Source organism: Etheostoma cragini, chromosome 15 (genome assembly GCF_013103735.1).
Source record: "Etheostoma cragini isolate CJK2018 chromosome 15, CSU_Ecrag_1.0, whole genome shotgun sequence".
In the NCBI taxonomy this organism is placed as follows: Eukaryota; Metazoa; Chordata; class Actinopteri; order Perciformes; family Percidae; genus Etheostoma; species Etheostoma cragini.
In genome coordinates this window covers 1,389,686-1,395,001 of record NC_048421.1, presented here as the reverse complement: position 1 = coordinate 1,395,001, position 5,316 = coordinate 1,389,686, and the positions used below count along the sequence as shown (strand labels likewise).

Sequence of the window (5,316 nt, the reverse complement as noted above, 5' to 3'; positions counted from 1 at the left end):
CTGCTACATCCTGCTACATCCTGCTACATCCTGCTACATCCTGCTACATCCTGCTGCGTCCGGCTACATCCTGCTACGTCCTGCTGCATCCTGCTACATCCTGCTGCGTCCGGCTACATCCTGCTGCGTCCGGCTACATCCTGCTACGTCCTGCTACATCCTGCTACATCCTGCTGCGTCCGGCTACATCCAGCTACGTCCTGCTGCATCCTGCTACATCCTGCTACGTCCTGCTACGTCCGGCTACGTCCGGCTACATCCTGCTGCGTCCGGCTACGTCCGGCTACATCCTGCTACATCCTGCTACGTCCTGCTACGTCCGGCTACGTCCGGCTACATCCGGCTACATCCGGCTGCATCCTGCTACATCCTGCTGTGTCCGTCTACATCCTGCTGCATCCTGCTACATCCTGCTGCGTCCTGCTACGTCCCGTTGTGCCTTGTAATGCCCCACAGTGCCCTGCTATGTCATGAACTACTACAAAGAACTACTACAAACTACTGTTGCCACTCTTCATTTTAACCCCAACCGGTCGTCAGACACCACCTACCAAGAGCCTGGGTCTGGGTCTGGTTCTGGTCCTGGGTCTGGGTCTGTCCCAGGTTTCTGCCTAAAAGGAAGTTTTTCCTCTCCACTGTGGCCCTGTTGCTTGCTCTGGAGGAAACTACTAGACCTGTTGGGTCCTTGTTAATTCTGGAGTGTGGTCTAGACCTGCTCTCTCTGTGAAGTGTCTCGAGATAACTCGTTATGAATTAATACTATAAATAAAATGTAAATTGAATTAAATTAAAGCGAACCTGGCAACAGACCACCGTTGCATCACATCAAACAACCTGTTTTTTTTTTGGTCTTGAAGCCTAGCAACAAGGCCTTGAACCACGTCCATCACCCATCCTCCCACCGGAGGAATTCACAGCAAATTACTGCAGCTGCTGGCAAATCCGGCCTCCAAACCGCACCACCAGTTGCCAACTGCATGCCCCGACAACTGTGACAACCGAGGCCGCCATCGTGACTATCTCTGCTTTATGGCCGTTTCCTCAAGACTCAATCACCCGGTTAACAGAGGAGGAAATTCAGCCCAAAATAGTGTTTCTTCGGGGGGGTTTTGATTATCTTTTAACAAGAAGCTATTGTGCTGCTGTTGCCGTGGATTAACCCTCCTGTTGTCGTGGGGTCAAATTTAATCCATTTCCAAAAAGTGTCTATTTCAGATATTTGGGGTTTCTTTCAACCAGATTTTGAAAAGAAATAACGTGGATGATCAACATATGCTTTATTCAATTTCATAGCATTAACATCTTTTTTTTTAAACAAAATTATGATTAAAAAAAAGTGACAATATGTCAGGAAAAGATTTAAAAACTTGGGGGAAATATATGTATATAATAGAAAAAAGAGGCAGTACATTTTTGGGGGGAAAAAGGGACAAAAACGTTAAAAAAGTGACATAAACAGAAGTGGAGAAGCAAGAAAAGTGTTGAAAAAGACATCCAAAACATTGAAAATAAGTGAATTATTTTTTTTAAAAGTGACATGTTGTAAAAAGCTTTAAAAATGGCCGAAGTTGACAAAAACTTGTTAAAAAGAATTGACAAAAAAAAATGTAAATGTGAGAAAAAAAAAAAAAAAAGAAATCAACAAAAATATAATTAAAAAATTCTAAAAGAAATTGGGAATAAATCTACCAAAACGTTGAGAAAAGTGGTAGAAAATTAGTATAAAAATTCTAAAATTTCGGCCCAGAAAAACACAAAGTTGCAGACGACACGAGGGTTAAAACATGGCATTTTTGAGGACGGCAAAAAGTGCAATGGTCATGGGTTCAGTCTGAAATACACAAAGACGCCAGATGACCAGAGGCACGGGCTGGACTTTGTCACAATTGCTAAATTTGGGGGGGTAGGGGTGTTTCAATCTGAGTCACACCCCAACCAAACACCCGTCCTTAGGCTAAGAAGCCAACACAGCTCTATTAATGAGACAATCGTGTCCCTCTTTCTCAGGACGGAGGCGTGGGTCAAGAGGTCAGCTGGAGGCAAAATAGGATAATAAAATTTGAATTTCCCCTTAAATACGAGCGTATGAAAGACCAAACTGTTGTGTGAAAATATTCTGTTGACACCATTTAAGAAATAATCTGAACAGACACTAAAAACATCAATATCAGAGTCAGGAAATAACTGAAACAAGTCCTTGATTTCCTCGTAAATATTATAGGACGGGCATCATAATACAATTTAATCACCATGTTGCATTAGTAGCTTTGTTAATAACCCCCCCCCCCACCTGTCTATATGGAGGATTGTTTCAGACACAATACTGTCTCATTCTTATTGACATTGAGTGGCTAACACCGTCGACACTCACCCCCCCCCCAAAAAAATAGCATGAACAAAGAAAAGATGCAACTCTGGTTTCCACAAAGAAAAGATCATTATACCTAATTTATTCAGCCTTTTTCTTGCAATTAAAGCCAGTAATCCACATCTTCCAACTACATCCAATTTTCAAGACCATCTTAAATATCTCCATATTGACAGAGTGTGTGTGTGTGTGTTTTTTTGTTAAATGGCAGCTCAATTTAATTTCATGATTGCATTAGGCCGCCTGTCTGTCCTCCATTTCCCCGCCTCATCCACCAACACTGTGAGTCAGCCATTCTCTCATATCCATGTGTGTGTGTGTGTGTGTGTGTGTGTGTGTGTGTGTGAGACACAGGACTACCCGATGGTTTAGCCCACCTCTGACTCAAGGGCCCTGCAGGGTCTCCAGTCTCCAAGCGCCTGCATGGTGGAGCCTTTAAAAAGAGCCAATACAAGTCACCCCGGGATGCCATTTACTGAGGATGACATCAATACTTCATGGTCGATCGGCACCCATCGTCGACCGGGCAATGCCCACTTTGGCCACAAAGCTCCAGGCGATTTATGTCTGTCAGTCTGCAACGCGTCAAGTGGACCAGAATCAGGTTGTGGGTGGAGGATTAAGATTTTTCGATGCTGGCATGTTTGCGGTTTATTAAATGCTATTTATGCCAGGCTTTTGGAACTGGCAGTGTTGTCCTGCTCTCCATTGTTCTTACAGAGGGGAGTGCAAGCTCTCTTGTTGGACTCATTTGCCTAAAAGAGTCATTGGAGGAGCAGCTACAGGAGCCCTCAGGCTTTAACTCTCACACCACAATAGCTGATCACTTTTTTTTTTTTTTTGGGGGGGGGGGGGGGGGGGGGGGGGGGGGGGGGGGGGGGGGGGGTGACATTAATCACCTCTGATTACATGCCTGCTTGAGTCTGCGCACAACCATCTCAGAGATATTTCAGCTGCGCACACACTCGCTTCCGAGCACTGAGGGAATTGTTGCTTCAACACGCCACAAATGCCCCTAAGTTATTCAGTTTAAGAGGATATGAAACGGAGTGGGCATCTGCTAATTTATTAGCCTCTTAAATATGCCGGCTTTTGCCCCTGGGGGGGGGGGGGGGGGGACTAAAACATGTCTCTGCACCCAGACCACTTGGCCCATCACAGAACAATGGGCATCCGCGATGGAGGATGGAGAAGAGAAGGAGGGGAGATAGGAACAAAAAGTTTAGGGGAGGGAAAATGCAGGCGGAATGGTTTCACAAAGAGGGGACACGTTGTGTAAATGAAAAACAGCGTCAATTAAATGACTGTATCGTGTTTTATGTTAGGCTAACATAACAGGACTGTTGAGTACTTCTTAGCGACCACGCAGCCTGCTGCCACCGCCCCATCAAGCCCCTTTCAACGGGAATGCGAAACTAGAGTCGCTAATACACACAAAAAGACCAAGTGACACCAAAGCAGAAGCTTTTAGGCGTTTTCAACGGCGTATTTAACTGAAATAGTCATTCACGCAAACATACAACACGATTCGGACGCGTTGTTTTAGTGTTAAAATGTCGAAACACACGTATTAACGCGATAGCAACAAGGACCGTACATTACAACTAGTACGCTAACGGCTGTGACTAGAACGTTCGTTTCAAACGGTCGTGTTTGAATAACCGTTGATTAGCCGGCCAGTGGTTACTAACTGACGTTAGCGTGCTAATGCTAATACAAATATCGCACTTACCAGTCAGTCAGAGCAGCGGCGAGCTAGCAAAAATCCTCTCCAGCTACGCCCAGTGTCGAGCAGCACACCCCGGCTGAATCCTCGACCTCGAGTCAGGAAAAATAGGGGAAAGTGGGGATGAGGGTAAAAATGAAACCGGGGTGGAGGAAGAGAAGAAATTCGCGGGAGAGCGAGCCGAGCCAAGCCGAGCTGAGCCGAGGAAGTTGTGGGTCTCAAGCTTCGCTTCTCACAAGTGATGCGCGTTCACTGAAAAGAAGAAAGGAGGAGAATGACGCTTCAGTACACACATCCATACATACACGCACACAAACACACGCGCACACACACACACACACACACACACACACACACACACACACACACACACACACACACACACAGTAGTAGACCGGCGGATGGATGGACAGAGGCGGAGGAGAGGAGGGCTGCCGCTGCCTTCAGGTGCTACAGGAAATGTCGGAATAATAAAGGTTTTACAGATAACGGACCAGTTTTTTATTATTATTATCAAAATCCTAAATTTTACAAACATATTAAACATTCATTGAACAGTTTGGCATCAGAGAAAGTTAAATAATAGAAAACATATATAAATATATACAATATAAAAATATGTACAAATAAATGACAATTAGAAGAGTGGATTAAAATATAAACATCAAGAACATAAAATGCAGTACAAAAAACAAGATGAGATGGGCTAAGGCTATATAATTATAATTGCTTAAAATCTTGCAGTAGATCAGCTATATAGACAGTTTTCTTACTATTAATGATTTGGATACACTCACAAAAATTTCGAAATTCACTTCTGAAGTGAGTAAAAGCTGGTCGCGATTTAGCAAATTTTGCTTAATGGATATGAAATTTGCCTTGTAGAATTAGTAAATTTACTATTCCTGTGTAATTTTTTGCCCCGGATTCTCTTCAGTCAGTGGTAGAGATGAAATGTGGACAGCATATTATAAGGTTATAATGTTTTTTCAGTATGTACTTTGAGAGTGACTAAGGTAACGTAACGTTAGCTCAACGTAAGCTACCCGCCACAGCCACAGCCCGTAGCCGGTTAGCTTAGCTTAGCACAATGACTGTGAAACGGGGACACAGCTAGCTAACGTTAGCCTCACTCTGTCCAAACCATGGATGTTTTATTTTGAGGGTCCAGACTCCAAATGTTGCAACATCTACTTACCAGGTTGTTATACACAAGCACGTT

At 44.1% G+C, this 5,316-nt stretch overlaps 1 protein-coding gene across 4 annotated transcripts in view; it reads right to left on the bottom strand.

The window, feature by feature from the left end:
* The window catches only part of wu:fb95e10 (mucin-1), a 44,847-nt gene that overhangs the window by 36,520 nt on the left and 3,011 nt on the right, over positions 1 to 5,316 (bottom strand). For 3 of the 4 annotated variants that reach the window (XM_034894533.1, XM_034894536.1, XM_034894538.1), the window contains exon 1: positions 4,101 to 4,403. The exons of the other annotated variant lie outside the window; for it this stretch is intronic. The gene's annotated coding sequence lies outside the window, so the exon portion shown is untranslated. Of the gene's footprint in view, positions 1 to 4,100; positions 4,404 to 5,316 lie in introns of those variants that run through there. 4 annotated transcript variants of the gene reach the window in all.